This window comes from Acomys russatus, chromosome 25, assembly GCF_903995435.1.
Source record: "Acomys russatus chromosome 25, mAcoRus1.1, whole genome shotgun sequence".
Taxonomy (NCBI): domain Eukaryota; kingdom Metazoa; phylum Chordata; class Mammalia; order Rodentia; family Muridae; genus Acomys; species Acomys russatus.
Genome location: NC_067161.1, coordinates 17015700 through 17034278, shown reverse-complemented (window position 1 = coordinate 17034278; position 18579 = coordinate 17015700). Strand labels below are relative to the sequence as shown.

Sequence of the window (18579 nt, the reverse complement as noted above, 5' to 3'; positions counted from 1 at the left end):
CATACTTGAACACCAATCAGAATCACCTGTGGGCATCTGGCCCTCATCTCCGTGGTCTAGGGGTCTGAGAAGGCACATCCCTCCTGGCATGTGGCCAGGTGATATTGATACTGCTGGCCCTGAGAGTGGACACTGGGAACTCCTATTCAAGTTAGCAGTGAGAGGTCTATTCCAAAAGATGCTTGCCTTAGTTGGGTTTATTTAGATCTGCCATCCTGAGCACAGCCCATCACTGACTGATGTCAGGACAAGAACTCGAGGCAGGAGCCTGGAGGTGCAAACTGAAGAGGAGACCATGGAAGGACACTTCTTACTTGGCTTGGCTCTCCACGGCTTGCTCAGTTTACTTTCTTATACAACCCAGGCCCCCCTTCCCAGAGGTGGCACCCCCACATAACAGGCTAGGCCTAATTACATTTATTGTTAATAAAAAGAAACCTGTCCCATAGTCTTACCTACAGTCCAATCTAATGGAGGCATTTTCTCAATTGAGGTCCCCTTTCCACAGACAATCTTAGCTTGTGTTCAAGCCACCAGAAAATAACTAACTGGTATAGTGCTCCCCAGGCTAGATAGAGCTGGATGATGTGCAGAACATATGGATAAAGAGGGAAAGAAACTAAAGATAATTGCAAGTGAACAATCCTGCGCGAACAGAAAAACTCAGAGGAAAACACACAGGATGGGTAATAACATGGTGTGGCCTGGGTATCTTTTGGGTTTCAAAGGATGTAGGAATTCTCAGAGCCACATACCTTTCACGAAAGGGGACAGAGGATGCATAAATGCAGGGCAGGGAGCACACAGGAGCAAGAATAAGACACTGTAATGTAGGGCTTTCCTAGGCCACTGTGGCCAGCTCCTTTCCCCTGTAGACTCATGGTCAGCCACCTATGGATTTGCCCTACCTAAAGAATGACTAAATACTATACTCAACCTCAGTCCCCAGCAGGTACTGTCTAGTTAGTCTTGATGTCACAGATTGCACACCTCATGGCTAAGGTCAGGTGGCTTGCCCTTGCCAATCCCCTCCACTACCATCTCACAGGAGAGCGGATTCAACACATCCATCCTAAAGTGGCCTGGACCATTTCCTCTGACCTTTGACCATTCTGCCTGAGACCCTGTACTTCAATGCAGTGGACCAGTCCCACTGTTCCACTATTCTCATGGAACCTGAGCATGCCGTATCCTTAGCTCCAGCAGAATCCTATGCCACTCTCCTCATCAATCTGGTGGATGCGTGCAACATGGGAGAGCAACACTTCTGGGCAGAAGAACCAGCCCAGTGAATGACAGGAAGCATGGTCCAACCCAAAGAGGCCAGGAAAGAGTGGAAGAATAGCACCATGGCTTAGCAAGGGACATGTTGAAGGAAGCATATTAAACATCACACTCTTACACTCTCATGCATATCTCAAAGGGGATCTTGAGAAGACAGGTAGGAATTGCTAACCAAAGCCATGGACACATAGGCTTGCCATCAGTCAGGCTGGTGCAAGCAGCACATAGTCATACAGGTCCAGATGCAACTATACTCGTTAGGAGTGTTAAGAAATCTAAAAAAAAAAAAAAAAACCACGATATATAAGTGCCTTATGCCTACTTTGTCAAGAACAGCAATCCAAGAGTGGGTGGCTGGAAGAAAACAGCAATCAGAGCCCAGTAATGTGCATCTAATGTTATTAGGTTAAATACCATACACGCAATTACTTAGTGTTGAAAATTATTAATTGTGCACATGAAGCTCATTCTGTGCCCCGGGTACTTCTAGTCCTGCTCAAATAGTGGAATAATTAGCAGATAAATGCACTATTAATTATGCTGAGGTTTGTCTAGAAGTAGGCCAAAGGACCAATCCTGTAAGACGATGACTGTCAATGTGTCCCTATTTTATCTCTGTGCCCTGAGTACAGCAGAGGAGACACTTGATGTCAACACAAGTCACTTCTGGCCCAGGGAGATGAAATACTTCAGGGAGAATTTTAGAGACCAGTATGGCCTATACTTGTACCAGCTCAGAGGCTGTTTGCAAAACTGCCAATCACAGTTAGACATTGTGAGAATAAAAATGGTCTTGCTCTTGAATTCAAATCATGCCACATTCATGAACCAGACCCCAAATACCCAAGTATCTTGTCCTCTCTCTGTCACCCTTCCTTGACCATATAAAAAAATACTCATTTCATACCTATGTGATACCCACAAGATTATCCCACATATGTATGATAGGATGCCAACAAAGCTTTGAGCTTTTCACCTCTGGGTTTCCCACAAAGCAGATCCCAACACACTGTGTGTAGATCCCTTAGCTTATCTTTTCATGTAAGGACATTGGAGAGTAAGATGCCATCCTAATTTAAATAAATGTAGAAGCCCTCACCCAGAGTTGTCTAAAAGAGTATTTTATAGTCATAGGGATTTTGTTTTGTGCTACCAATATGCTATGCCTCCCTAGTTGAAATTGGGTGAATATGAGGAGAGACAGAACTAAGTTCTCTTCAAAGTTAATTTTAAATAGCCACATATGGTGGTTACCAACATGGACTTTAGGAACAACACTGGCTCTGATCCATCCCTCAGGAAATAGCATTGCCTGTCTGAGGCCCCAGGAGCTTCACAGCCCCTCAGGGTAATCTGTGACATTCATCTTTGGCAATTTCCCTTTTCCTAGCCAATGAGAGTTTCAATCACTCCAAATGAGTAAAAGCTGCCTGGAATTAGTCAGGGAGGTGAAGGATGAACATATTAACAGGCTATAGATAACAAGCAAGTCCTTTAAGCATGGATGTGCTGGCTGGAAAATGCTGCCAAGTCAATTTATGCAAAATAATGGAAGACAAAGATGAGCTGTGGCTGACAGAGAGCAATTAAATTTTGTGATGATTTTTGCCTTGAATTATTAATTTCAAGAGGGTTGTTTCTCTCTCTCTTCAACCCGTGACTTCATCCTTGGAGTGCTGGGTAGAAAGCCTTCCATGTACCTCCAGGATGCTAAGCAGCATTTCTCTTGGATACGTTTCTTGTGTTCTCCATTCATTTTTAGGGCTGGCCTTTCTGTTTCCTCCATGATCCTGACAAATTAGCCATACAAGGAACAGTTTACAAAGTAAAATCTTGCATGAACCATGACGACATCTACATTCAGCCTTGTGGGTCCCTCTCTGTCCTGAGAGGTCCCCAGGAAAGTATACTGGGCACATACATGTGTGCTAAAGAAATTAGGGCAAATTGGCAGGGAGATGTGGGAGTTGGTCTCCCTCCCGGTCAGCTCAGCTCATGGGTGGGTTGAGAGTGCAGCGGATATCCTTGCTATCTAGGCTAAGCTTGATCAATCTAGTGTGGATTCCTCCAGTATCAGGAAGCCATCTTACAAATATATGCCAACAAGGAGGCTCAGAAGAAACAGTGCATGTACAGGAAAATGTATTATTAGCAAAAGCCATCAGGACATAGGCTTGTTACCAATGGTGGGTCAGTGTGAAGGGCACAAACCCAGAGTCATTTGCAGGGGCGTGGCTTGACACTGCCATCACTGGGCACTGCCATCCCTCAGCAGATCAAGATGGCTTGATGTAGATGTTTCTCTTTTGGAAACTGATACTTGTTACCTTGGTTACTTGATCTTGGACCTCCTTGAAGCAACTCTTGCCACATATCCATGTGCACCAACTTTCTGGCACATAAGATGAGATGTGATTGCTTTATGGTTTAAGGAAAGTGCTCTTGGGTAAGATCAAAGAGGGGTTTAGAGCCACTTCAGTCACTCAGTGGCCGTTGGAGTTATATAAAGTTCTATGACATCTCTGGCCTATGAAACCAAGTTGATACCATGATCCTACACATGTGCGCGTGCACACACACACACACACACACACACACACACACACACACACACACGTTCATACACACACATATGCATGTGTGTGTGTACATGTGTAGCGGGTAGAGCACCATGAGTGAAGAACAGGAATCACGGAGGCAAAGAGCATGGATTACTAGAATGGGGCTCATCTAAGAGGTGGCAAATGGTTGGGATGAGACAGACTAAGGAGGAGTTGAGAGGAGAAGAAGCAGATGGGTAATGTGGAACAGGAGAAGAAAGGCAGTGGCTGCCACATCATGGCGGCTTATGAGGAAAGAGATTCATCTGTGGATGGAACACAGCTAGGTTCCCCCAGGAGGGAGGAGCACTCAAGAAAGTGTCACATGTCACAGATGCTCTTACAGTTGGATTTGGGGGCCTTTTCGGTATGGGATATGTAAGACTCTCCACTGGGTAAAAACCAGGATGGATCAACCAACCAATATCCCTATGTTCCTTGTCAGATGTAATCCAACCCGTATCAACAGAAAAAAAAGACCAAATCCTTTTCATGATTTCCCCAGTTCCAGCCCCTGAGAGTGACTATTATTAAAAGTGAATATTTCCATCTTTTCTGACATTTTCTTATAAATACAAAAATACTCACCTTTGTACAATGCTTTAAAAAAAAAAAAAAAAACAAACCACTGGCGTTACCAGCTACTTAAAAGACATCTCCAAACTTCTTAGGGGCCAAACCCCCAAATGAGTACTATAATATTCTAACACTAATGCTGCATCTTTAAACTATAGCTATTGTGTTTGAAAATACCAAAAGCCTCCCTCTGGCCCCTCTGTCAAGTCCTAACTTCCTTGGCATACTGAGGTCTGCTTGCCATTCTCTGCAAAGCAATGATTCTCGGAGGAGTTCCTGACAGGCAAGATTTCATGCCTGGCCTTGGGCCCATCTGCTGGCCATTATAAGAGACACCTCCGCTCCTGGCATATCACCTGAAACAGGATCTGGATAAGGGCAGGGAAACACAATAATTTACATTTGAGTGTGCCCCTAAAGAGAGAGAAGCTGAAGGCTGTGTTGCTATGGAAACCGGGTTCTGTTTACTAGAAGCTTCCTCCTGAGCATAGCAGGTTAGCCGCCTGTATCTGGTGGAGTGGTGGTTCCCAGCCCGAGTGTACATTAAGATCTCCTGTGTACCACCCCTCAGCCTGGTGGTCTCATTTGCTCGTGATGATGCCTTGCACCCATAGGTAGTCCTAATATGGAGCAAGGAGACAAGTCCTCCTGGTGGGGATAAATTAGTTACCATGCTGAGTGAGCATCAGAAGTAAGCAGAAAGGAAGACAAGACTTAGTTTTATTTTAATAGTGACATTGCATTCAGCCAGGAAAGGAGTCTGTTCATTTGTCCACCTTTCAGAGACAATGCATGGGGACCTAACCCAACTCATTCCCTCTTCTTGCCTGATTTGACCTTCTTCCTGTGGGAAGACACAGTGCAGGTGCAAGTCAAAAGACCTCACTGGCCCTGTTCCGGAACCCCTGCCAGGCTGAGAGAGCTTGTGTGCGCAACAGCCTTCAAGCATCTGTGGAGGTTAGATGCTGTCTTCTCAACTTCCAGGCAATCGCCGACCTTTGCCTTCCCTTCTGGGATTTCCTTCGCCATGCAGATTTACAAGGCGGGGAATGGGTGCAGGTAGCTGGAGTCCAGGATTGCCATAGTCACAGAGAAGAATAAGCAGGGCACACTGGAGGGAGAACCCAGCCCTCCTGCACAACACACTGGCGGTGTCATCAGTACTGAGGGGCCTTGTGTGATGTCTGCCTGCTTCACTCCATGGAAGAAGCTGTGGCTAACGTGTCTAGGGCTGAGGCTAGGCTGGCAATCGTGACTTCTTTGTGCCATGTGTCTATTGGTTGTCACAGTGACCAGCTCAGTGCATGCCTGTTATGCACTCTAGCTTAAGAACTGAAAAGCAGGGATTTAAGGATCAGGTCCCACGTGGGTGTTGCCAATACCCATGAACTAGGGTGAGGTGCGTGCCACTTTCATTCTTCAGGTAGGAGAAATGGAAACTGAGTTAGAGCTTTTTGGGTCAGGATTAATGCTGTCCTTGGAAGAAGTCCCTCTGCCCTGTCCTGACCCCTCCTGAGCTGCCTTACACTCCTCCCCAAGCACAGAGATCATGGTCTCTGGGATAGAGCATAGCCAATCACGGCTCTCTAATTTGCATTTAATGACCCATTTTCCTGCCATCACAGACATGAGTGGGTGGGACTTCCCAGACTCCAGTACCACACCCCCTGAGTAGTGGGGAGAATACACACCCATGTGTATGAATGCAGTGGTGCCAGCACCACACTTCTCCCAAACATCAGAATGCTCAAAGTTCTCACAGTCCTGGTTCTAAACCTGGCTCCCTGGGCAGGTTGACCTTGGGCAAGATCCTGTCCCTTATTAAGTCTGGTCACTGTCAGTCTTAGGTTATCACTAGCACTAAGATCTCACTGACTTGGGTGCTATGGACTATTTTCTTTTTTTGTAAAGTCTCAGCTCTTAGAGGCAAAGTCTTGCTTTGTGGCCATGGCTGGCATTGAACACGCTGCAATCCTGCCTCTGCCTCTCGAGTGCTGGGATTAAACATGTGGGTGAGTGGCAGTGCTACTAATCATTAGATGTGACTTTGGCTGTGAAGTGCTACTGTTATGAGGCATATAAGGTCAGTACTTGGGAAATGCTCACTGTCCTGCTGTGGTCATTCTCATCCATGATTTACCTGTGTGATGGGCATCATCTGTAACCAGGCAAATAAAGCATGAAATGCTACCAAACCAACCGCCTTAGATTTGATTATGAAATCATGATTAAAAATCAATAGCAACCACCCAAGAAAATAGCTTGCAGGGTGATAATGATCATGAGTCAGTGGATAACTATCCAGACCCTGGACTTCAGATACTGACATATTGATGTGGTCATTAGACAGGAAGTGATAGCTCAGAAAGGAGAGAATATTTATAAATGAGCACTGGAGAGGGAATATGTTTCCTGGACAGTTAAGCTGCATGCAAGACAACTGAGTAGGGCTTGTGTAGAATTCTTGTCAGTAAGGACCCTCTTCATATGGAGGGGTGTCGGTGCATAAGGACAGGGTAGAGACCACCTGGCCATCGTCAGTTCACAACGAATCCATACGCCGTAGGCAGCACCACAGCCAGGATCGTCTTCTATGCATTGTGGGACCAACATTTTTAAATCAGCCAAGATGCTTCCAACTCCCATTTACTGTAGAGACACTGGCTCCTCGCTGTTCCCTCTGTTCCTTCAAAAGCCAGTCCAAAGACCAGGTCACTCAAGGTCCTTTTCCCTACTTTGTGCTGTCACCAAAGGCTGACATGCTAAGGAGCCAATAGGGCAGAGACATTTAAGATGAGGACCTGTTTTTAAGGCTACACTTGTTTTACATTGGAATATCAGGTCAAGGCTTGGGCTCCTCAATAAGATGTGAACGGTAAAGTCTGCTGGTGGAGGGGAACACACTTTGTCATGTCTGCTCTGCGATGAAATGAAGGTCTTCATATGGAGGCATGATGGATGGACACTGCACACACGGGGAAGCCATCTTTCATTACCATGCTATTTTGCTTAAAGCTCCAACTGCTACAATAGGTCTTAAAACTTGTCAAATTGTTCACAGTACACTGACTTCACAGGGGAAAAAAAATAGGCTCTCTAAGAACATCAAAAGTCAGGCATTCCAACTAGAACAAGGCACTATAACGCAAAAGTCTCGCAGATAAATAATAATTAGAAATGACATTTACTCAGGAGAGCAGACAGAAAACAACACTCACTATCAGCTCTGTTCTTAAATGATTCCAGTTTCATGCCTCTAAACACACTAATAAAAGGCCAGGTCAACAGCCAGGAGGAGTTTAGCAAGGGTATTTTTCTTGACTGGAGTGGAGGCAAACAGTGTAACAGAAGCGTCTTTCGGTTTTCCTAGCATTCTTGCAAAGAGCCCCATAATGGTTCCCTAGTCGAGGGAAAACTGTACACAAACACCTGTCTGCCTTTTAAGAGAACCAAATCAACAACATTTACATTTTGACTGCGCATGTGCATGTGGAATTCATCTACAGGTGCACGGTACTTCCTGAGAACCCCCGAGTGATGACAGTGCCAGCATTGTGCCCTGGGCTATGCATGCTTTCTAGGAGGGGGCATATGCAGGAGGGCAGGGGCAGAGGCACCACGGTGGGGCCTATGAGGAGCATTGCCCATCCTAATCCTGAGCCTGCATGCAAACTCTGAAGTCACCTGGCTATTCAGATGAGGCAACTGAGGCACCATAAGTTGAAGTGATATATCAGAGGCTTCACAGTTTGTCTTAGAAATCCCAGGTCCTGGCAGGGAAACTGCCAGTTATGAGCTGATCGAAATGAATGGTGCCATCTGTTGCACCCTCTGCGTGCCGACAGGGGAGGTGAGGGTCATCGGCAGGTCTCTATTAGAGTGATTATTGAGTTTCTTTTCTTTACAATTTAGCAAATCCTCAAACGTCACTAGAGAAACTCATGTGGCTGGTGATCTGTGATGGAATCTAGCTCTCTTCAGAGTGCACAGACCTCCTAGGGGGGCCTCACTTCTTCAGCCCATGCAGACTTGGTATACCCACACTGCATTGTCCCCTTGAATAATCTCTTATCAGAGGCTAATAATTAAGACACGGCAATGCCCACTTAGTAAATTAGCTAAATTGGCAAAACTCAATTTAAATAGCAATTTCGTCTCCAGCAATAGAATTATAACAGCACCCTTCACTTAATGAGCCAGGCACTTAATAATTCAAACATACTTAGGGAAAAGAAATCAAACAAAGCTTTTCCATCACAGAAGGGGGCTCTCACCACCTTCTGCTCTGCCAACACAACAGCTTGGATGTTCTGGACCGGAAGCTTCCTACCTGCAGAGTTGGTAGGTGCTGCCCGGCTTCTGGGCAACGAGAACTCATTGACAGTGTTTGAATCATAGAACTGTTTTTGTTACTAAAGTTTTATTAGAGTTCAATCTTGTCCATTGTTAATATGATGCCTCCTTGGTGCTTACAGCAAAGTGAAGACTCGAGTCACGGTGGTAGGGCAGTTATAGTTCTCCGGGCCTAATATATATTATCTGGCATTTTCTGAAAAAAAAAATCTGACCCTTTAAGAAAGTTTGCTGAACAGTAGTGGGGGATCTGTGCCGCCGGATGAGTGACTTTGGGTAGATAATCTCCAACTCCTTCATTTGGCACTAGCTCTCTCAGTCAAAAGTCTGTCTCCTGAGAATGTGAGAAGTGAGTGAAACGGTCCAGTCCTTGGGCATACTATTCAAAAATGGGCCAATGACTCTACCAACAGCATGGACTGAGTGCCTATTGCATTGCCGACCCTACTCTAAGCCCTTTGTTTAATGTCCACAACAACCGTGTAAGATAAATATTGAAATTTTTTTCATCTTGCAACAAGCTCTCTCATGCCTCTGTCTAGTCTTTCCTGGGCTTGTCTCCTTTATGCATCACTTTCTCCCAGGAGTTGACTCTAACAGCAAGTGGGGGGGGCGGTGAACACCCCCTTTGGTCGTGGTGAGGCCAAGAGTAAAAACTCTCAAAGGAGACTTTCAGTGTCTGAGGGACCAATTAAGCTTTAAGCCACACAGATATTTGTTTGTTCAACTACCACTGTAAGCCTGAAATGCACTAGTGTTGAAGGTACAGCCTACAGGGTGAAAAGTCCCTCTACGGCTCACTGTCTGTCATCACTCAACCAAGGAACCAGGAGAGCTGCACCTTAAGCCAATGCCTTTGTTTCTCCTCTTGCATGAAAGTAAAAGTGCTACTCCTAGCCACTGCCTTCACAGACCATCAGTAAGATACTCTGCCTGCTGAAGTCCCTGAAGAATAAAAGGAAGGAACTAAGCTGAGTAACCCTAGGGCTTGCTCTGCCTGTTTGCCAGGCTCTGAATAATGCATTTTGCTCATTTCAAGTCCTTTACTCTCTGTCATAAGTCCGTAGAGTTGACACAGTCGTTTCTGCAAATGATAAAGCAGGGAGTCTAAGCATATTACTTTCTCCTGGGCTCTTGGCTATAAAAAGGCTAAGTTGTCTTATTTTTAAATTCCCGGACCCCCATGCGTCTTATGCCTCTGGAAGTTTCTTATGTGCCCCAGGATCCCCCATATAAAAAGAGATTAAATACTCCAGGGGAGAAAAAAAGGGAAAAAGGTCACTGGAGAGTGGGTGGCACTTTCACTTTCAGAGTGCCAGCTGTGGCCATCTCCAGTCCAGTGGATTGCAGCTTGGGGGTGATTTTGCTTCTCACGGGACATTTAGCAAATCCTGGAAACCGTTTCCCCCCCCCCCCCCCACAACTTTGGGATTACTGCTGGTTCCAGTAGCTCAAGGGCAGGACTGCTGCAGTTGCTTCTAGACAAGCTTTCACCCCAGGTGAGAGTTACCTGCCCTAAAATGTCTTCGTGTAAAGAATAAGAACCCCCTATACCCACACCCGCACCTGCATACGCACTTGCACCAGCACCCACACCTGCACCCATGTGCATGCGTGCGCGCGCACACACACACACACACACACACACACACACACACACACACACACACACACACACACATACCACTAAGGCTTGTATTCTCAGGAATGAGCAACAACAGAGAGTCTATGTTCAATGGGGGGGGGGCATCTTGACACCCATTACAGGCACTAGAGCAGAGCCCTGACCTCAAAGTGTGTGGTACAAGAAATAGAGGTGGCAAAGAATTATAGTTAGGGAGGTCCAGTAGGATTAAGATATGAGGGCTACAGCAGAAAGCAGAGGGGCGGGGTATGTTAGTTTCTGCAGGTCAAAGACCCTGTGGAGTGAAAACAGGGGAGCTGTCTGAAGACCCACAAGCAGGTGAGATGCATGCTGGGAGAAGGAGGAGGGCAGACCCAGAAGAATACTTCATCACCTCAAAGATCCTGGATTTGATTTTAATTATTAATTTCTGTGGGACCAAGGGGAATCTTCTGCAGGACGTGACCCAAACCAACACGGGCTGGAAGAGATTACCCTGATGGTTGTCGTGAATAAACAATCTGGACAGAACCAGGTGGTTACAGGAAGCAACAGATTTCATCACTATCAGCTTTCTTCCAGTAGAGAACTGGGGTTGGCCAGGCCCCTGTAGGTCAGAACCCCACTCCCTCCAGTCTAGTGCTGTCTGTTTAAGTTTGTGCTGAACGGCAGGTCGCCATGCAGCAGGAGCCCTGCCACCATAAATGTCAAGACAAACAGCCCTTACCCCCCAACCCCCACTTAAAAATATGCACCAATTCTGAAATAACACTCCACCATATCATTGCAGCGTCACATCTGGCCTGCAGTTGCAAAATAACAAATCTACTGCGCTTGCTGGCATGCTCGGAAACAGTTCAGCGCAAGAAGCACGCCGGCCGTGCTCTAATTTCTTTTCTTTATTGACCTTTTCCAAGGTGTCAGAAAGCAGACTCTCTCATTAGGATGTTGACACCTGAGAAAGTCAGTGGTATATCTTATTTATGGTAGTGTGTGCGCAAGCGATGGAGAAGGGAGTTAAAAAATCAGCTGTCAAGGCAAGGGGGAAAAAAATACGGTTTTCCTCAGTCTGTTCTCTTCCCCCTCCCCCACCCCCCATGGCTTCTGGCTCCTCTGAATCACAAAGTGTATCCATGCCTCTCCCATGGTCTAATTAACTTCGAGGGAGACTGGGTGGGAGGAAGAAGATCTACAAAAGCCCAGAATCATGGCTTCGTGGAGCAGGCACAACTCATTTCAGATTAGCAGCGGTTCGTGCACTCGCCCGTGAACCACACAGATGTTCGAGTGGGGCGTCTTGAGGTACTGGGAAATTACCATAAATTTGAACTTGTTGGCAAGCTTCTATTTCCATATTTTAGAGAAGACTGTAATTTTCCTTCCCTGCTTCCCTTCTGGTGAGGTGGATGAAATGTATCCCAAGACGGTGAGGCTCCCTGTCTGCAACTTTTATATGGTGAGGAGATGATACAGGACAGGCAGGGAGGGCTCTGACACAGAGACAGAGAGACACGATGGTCTATGCTGGATACACCCTGTCTCAGGCAGCCGTAAAACCACCAACTAGACTAGCAGGAAGACACTAACAGTTAGGAACTCCTACGCCTGGCCTCAAGCCTCTCTGCCATCTCTGATTGTGTTCTCTCCCTGGGTCAGTTTTCTTTCTCAGCTGAGCTATTGGTGTGGCAACAATTCCTAGATAGGATTATGGAATTAGAGGGCAGACCATATGTAGAATATTGGATGAGTTGCATGCACATAACAAACACTGTCGTTGAATTTAGCTGCCAACAAAGGGGGAGGAGGATAAGAATAAGGCTCATCCAGAGCCAGGACTTGGATTTCCTGTAACTTCCCTGGTCCATGACAAGAACAGCCATAGTGAGCTTTCCCCATGCCCAGCTCACAGACATCCTTGCCTTGAGCTCTTTAGTTTTAGAATTGGCGAACGTTTCTGGGATGTGAACAGGAGGAATAGGCTTTAAAATGTTCATTGGTTATATCTCCTGATTTCTCTGGTGGAATGAGCCACTGCTGTCTGCTGGGTTGGTGCCCGCTGAGGTCTAGGCCCCCCAGACATGCGGAAGAACAATACAAAGGTTCCACATTGATGGTTTGAAAGGCAGATGCAACATATGGCTGTGATTTGCTGGTCTGAATGTTTAAAACATGTGAATTAGTTGCTAACATCTAAACTCTAGCTTTCATGTAAAGGGCAGATTCACTGCTTTTCTTGAGAAAACAGGAGTTCCCACCTTCCTGCTCCGTGTAGTCCCAGTTTGATGAGGCACAGTGCTTCCCACAAGACTTAGCACCACCTCCAGCTACCCTGGCTCAGAGCCCACTCCTCTGTCATATTCTGCCTGGCATGCCTTTTGTATGAATTAACCAGCTGGGCCCAGCAGGCACAGTTTGTGAGCCCTCTAGCCATAGTTATCAAGTGTGATTCTGGGGCCTGCACCCTTGGTATCTCTCTGAGCAGTCCCGAGAAGCACGTATCACTAGTCCACCCAGCCCTGCTGGGTGCATCCAGCCACCTTGATTAGGCCCCCTGCCCAGAAGAACCCAACACTCCCTATGTTGGAAACACAGGGCATGGGGCAAGTGCTGGGAAATGAGAATTGTCCCCAATATCATTCGTTCAGTGTAAGTCCCATGAGAGTTGAGAAGAGTCACTTTTGTCTTGTGGGTCTTTTGTTTGTTTGTTTGTTTTTTTGTTTTGTTTTGTTTTTTTGGTTTTTTGAGACAGAGTTTCTCTGTATAATAGCCCTGCCTATCCTGGAACTCTCTTTGTACACCAGGCTGGCCTCTAACTCACAGAGATCCACCTGCCTCTACCTTCCCAATACTAGGATCAAAGGCACGCACCACCATGCTTCTCTGTGGGGGTCTTATTTGCCTTCTCTGGAAAGTGACAAGTTAGCTCTCTAGTAGGCCTAGCCTGTGAGTCTGTGGGATCATAATTAGCATATATACAGAGCTCAGCAGGTGCCAGTGCCTGGTAAACATTTGACTGTTACCTGAAGGACATCTTTAACCCTAACTGTGGCAGTGGTTCCCTTTGTGGACTCAGAGAAAGTGAGCAAGGTACATCTGTAGATGTAGCCTAGAGAGCAGGGAGCCCTTATCCCTGCTGTTCTGCCTCTTCTGTAAGCACAAGGAAGTGGGGTGTCTGAGAGGCAATGGCAGGCCATTAGAATGGCAGCACCTTAGAATAAAGGGTTGTTTATGGCAGGTAAAGGCACATGTTCTCCTTGTGAGCAAGGACCTAGCTGCTAGGAGCTTCATAGAAGGAAGGGTATGGCCTTGGGAGGGGGGACTGAGGGAGAGGGGGAGACAGAAGAGAGAGAGAAAGAGAGAGAGGAGGGGGAGGAGAGAGAGAGGGGGAGGGAGAGAGAGAGAGAGAGAGAGAGAGAGAGGAAGAGAGAGAGGAGAGCGAGGAGGAGCGAGAGAGAGAGAGAGAGGAGAGAGAGGGAGAGAGAGAGAGAGAGAGAGAGAGAGAGAGAGAGAGAGAGGAGGAGGAGAGGAGAGCGGAGAGAGAGAGAGAGAGAGAGAGAGAGAGAGAGAAGCAGCCAGGCTTTGGAACTCCCCAGGCTCCCATAGAGCACCAGTCACCTAAAGCCTCAGTTTCCTCAGCAGTGAAATGAGAACACTTGCTTCACAATTGCTGGGAAGATGAAGATGACAGATAGATTTATAATAAGCATCTGGCCCAGTTAGTGGTGACTATCATCAGTAAGCATCTCGTCCTCTCCAGACAGCTCTAGAAGGTCCTCGAATCATTAATGTGATGGTGGAAAAGCTGGGAACAACTCTGACCACAGAAGGAAGCCTTTCTCCTCAGTTCCTTTTCCAACTGTCTTATCCCATTGCCCCATCTCTGCCTGTCACATGTTCAAACTTTTTTGCCTTTGGGAAAGCATCTCAGAAAACATCCTGACTGTTACCTTAGAGTTGTCTCCTAGGCACAGGCGGAATGATAGGGCCTTGTGTCCACCCAATTCCCAAGGCAGAAAGCAGGGTCTCTTTCCTCCCTCCTGACCCTGGGAGAATCCCATGTCAAATTAGGAGAGAGAATTTGAAAAACCGGTAGTCCTGGCTCTGCCTTACCAGTTCTGAGAAAGTCACTTGACCTCTCCGGACTGTGATTTGCACAAAGATCATTAACATCTTCTGTAGCAGGAGCGTGGGAATGACAGTTATCCTCCGTTCAGGCAGAGTGCATTGTTTGTGAGGAAATATTAGCTGGAAGGAACAGGGCAAATTTGAGTTGTTGGGTCTCGTAGGGAAAAGCCAGTGGAAATAAACTCAACCAAAATGCTAAGAGGCACCATTAATTGGGTTGTTCCACCCTGTCCAGTATGGTGCTGAGCATTTTCTATGTGTCATCTCACTCACTTCCTCCTAATGTGTGTGCGTGTGTGTGTCTGTCTGTCTCTCTGTGTCCATGGAGGTGTGCACACACATTGAGGCCAGAGGCTGGCATTGGGCATTGGATGTGTCTTCTACAGTTGTTCTCTTCCCCTTTTGAGACAGGGGCTCCTACTGAGCCTGGAGCATACCCATTGGTCGGAATGACTGGCCAGCAAGCTCTAGGAGTTGGCCGGTCTCAGTCTCCATCTCCCTTCACCTCCCCAGTGCCAGAGTTGCCACGCCCAGATTTTCTATGGGTGCTGGGGATCTGAACTTGGATCCTCACACATGCCAGGCACTCCACCTGCTGAGATAACTCCACATCTTCAATCAGGGAAGGATTATTATGCCCATTTTAAAGGTGAGGCTATCGAGGCTCAGAGAGGTGGCATAGCTTATCCCAGGTCCACAGCTGGCTAAGCTGAGTTTGTAGGTTGAAATAAATCTTTCCACTTGGCATGAGAAGGAGAGGGGCTGTTGGGTGTGCTTTCCTATCTAAAAGTCATTCATGCTTCTGGCCTACAAAATGTTTCCTTTGAGGTCCTTCATGCCTCTTCTACAGCAGCCAACACTTACTGTTTGATCTGCCCGAGGCCCCAATCATTAATGAAGTCTGGATTTTATTCCCACTTCAAGCTCTCAGACATCTTTATTTACATGAGAGTCTCCTGTGCTCAAATATAGTTCTCTAGAAAGTGGACAGCCCTTGTGCCACCTGCTCCACAAAGGCAGGTTGGAATTCTAGGGCAACACTGCAGGTCATTCCTTCCTTGTGCCCCGAAGCTACTCACACAGATCCTTAACAAGAGTGGACATTCTCAGAGCCAAGAGCAGTCCATTCCCACAGACCCTTGCTAGGAATGACTGGGCATCTCCCACCTTGACCTAGATGGAATCCAGGTTTCTGGTCATCTGGGGAGAAGACAAGGCTTCCAACTGATAGGATCACTTTGAAAGGCTATGAGAACAGGAAGTTTCAGCTTCCATGACCTTTGAGACCGGCCTATAGGAGTAGCACCATCAGGAGGTAGTGTGTGAACTCCCGTGACTGGATAAGGGAAGGCATAATTCACAAGGAGCCTCTGAGGACCCTGTGTGAGCTATCTTTGGCCCTGTCAAGTACTCAGTTAGCTGGGTTTCCATATTTAGAGGAAAGGGCAAAGAGTTTTAGAAACTGGCCTTTACCACAGATCTCGACTAAGGCATACAATAGCAGAATTCTAAGAAAACACTGCACGGAACCAGATGCTTCAACAATTCATTCATTCATTCATTCATTCACTTACTTACTCACTTCACCATTCAACTTTCATTATACACCAACTACTGTTTCAAGGGACAGACAGGCCAATCCTTATTCTTGTGTGGTTATATTCTGGTGGGACAAGGAGAGACAATGAATGAACCAACAACATAGAAAAATTAATTTTATATAGTAAGGGACATTCTGAAACTAACATGGTGGGAGTCTGTCATAGAGGTGTCTTGGGATGGAAGGACATGTTGACATTGGGTAGTCAACAAAACCTTCATTTTGATGAGGGCCCTGTGGCTGTACCTACATATTAAAGTGGTGTCAGTTACGGGAAGGTATGGGATCCTAGTGTTCTCAGGAGAGGGCACAGCTTAGGCAGAGGCACTGTGCTCACAAGGGAATTTTGCTATGATGGAGGGACAGCAGAAAGGGTTGGGTACAGAGGCACCATGAGGACACCTGGGCCAGAGTATGTTTTGGACGAACCAGGTACCACTCTAAAGACATTGCCTACAGTGAGCATCTATCCTCTCTCTATGCTGGGCAACACTGCATTGTCTTAGAATGTCCAGAGAGATGCCCCACCCTCCCAAGGTCACACACCTACAGAGTGATGGAGCTATGAGCTATGATGGGAGCCTGAGCAGTCTTTAAGTGGAAGCCGTTCTTTTAACTGGCACATAATACAGTCACTGTGAACTCCCTTGAATATATTAATGAGCAGAACCAGGGTAGGGCAGAGAAGACTCTTGGACGAGGTAGCACATTCCCCAAGGGGAATGAGGAGAGAGCTGGCACGTAGACAGGGCCACAGCCGCATGCCAGGCATTGGACTGCATGCTTTCTCATCCATTATCCTTACCCTAACCCCACTCCAAGGTAGACTCTGCAGATGACAAAAGTACAAGCTCAGATAGGTGTTATGTCCTGCCCAAAGCTGCTCCACTAGCACCAGATTGCCTTGTTCGGTTCAGATCTATCTGCCCTGGCATCAGGGCTTTTCTGACCCTCAGTGTTTAACTGCTTCCTTTTTGTTTCATTATTTATTTATTTGCTTCTTCCAAGAATGAAAATAGATATCTTCCCAATGCCGGGAGCCTGACCAAAAAATGTACTTGTTTGCTTGGAGATGCAGTGGCTACCTGTCAACAGAGGTACATTTCTCTCCAAATTGTCAGCTACCTGGAAGGCAGGGACAGCCCAGGATCTTTTATTGCCATGGCACCTGCTGGCCAGGCAAGAACACACAGGCATTCCATAAATAAATGTCATGCCACGGAGCTCAGTCCCACTGCAAAGCTTTATTCAGAGGGCCTCGCAGTTGCAGAAAACAGGCTCATGAGTCACCATTCCTACTCCCCTTCCCCTGAGGCTGACAGACATCTTATCTCCCAAGAGACCCAGAGGACTCCGGAAAGTGCCAAAGGTATACCACTCTTCACTTCCTGCTCTAAAGTCGAGGTGTGAGAAATAGCCGCCCAACAGCTTCCTCCCTCCACTCAAATAACAGCCTTTTTTTTTTTTTTGTCCCTATGGCCTGGTCTCTAGGGCACTGCATTAGAGCTGGATATATTGTCTTTTTCCCAGTGAGCTTGCATTTGCATAAGGCCCTCAGAAAACAGACTTACAAATATGTTAATTTCACAAAGTGAGTCCAGGACAGCCAAGGCTACACAGAGAAACCCTGTCTCAAAAAACCAAACCAACCAACAACCAACCAACCAACCAAACAAACAAAAAAACAAACAAACAAAAAAACCCTCACAAACAAATGTGTTAATTTCAGATGATGGTAATTGCTAAGAAGATAAAATGGGAGTGATACCCAGAGAGTGACTTGGGACAGAGAGTGAAAATTGCAGTTTGTTTTGTTTTGTTTGTTTTGTTTTTTCATGTATACCTGTTCTCTATTCTCCACGGATCTCCATCTTGCTTTCTATTTTTAGCTATCTCCGTATCTCTCTCTGGTTGTCATGTGTGTTCACGCTCATGTAGACACACGCACATTTATGAATTCGTCTGAGGACTCTCCTTTTCTTTCGCCCCCTTGTTTCCTACTTCACTGTCCCCTTCTCTCTAGGTAAGTTTTGATGCCTACACAGGGTGAGACCCCACGCACAGTTGTCTTGTTCTTCGCTGAGCAGCAATGGCCCTCCCCATGTGCTCTGTAAAAGACGATGGGTCTGCGGGCATGTGGCACAGCACCGAAGGCCTACATAGCTCTCCACCCACTGGGTTACCTGGATGGAACAGATGCCAGGGCATACCCTGTATTTGATGCCGGGGGCCGGGGGGGGGGGTGATTACTACATAAAAAGAACATTCACATACAGGTATACAGTTGTCCCTCCATATCCAGGGGCGTGTTTCCGAACTCTCCCGGGTGTCAATATCTGCTCAGGCTTGGTTCTCCTTTTCAAAAGGACAGTGTTTGCTCAAAACCTGTGCAATCCATCCATGTGCTGAAATCACCC

General features: G+C 46.7%; 1 protein-coding gene across 1 annotated transcript in view; it reads left to right on the top strand.

Annotated features, from left to right (window-relative positions):
- Positions 1-18579, top strand: part of Dock2 (dedicator of cytokinesis 2) — a 403715-nt gene that overhangs the window by 267078 nt on the left and 118058 nt on the right. The gene's annotated exons all lie outside the window — the stretch shown is intronic.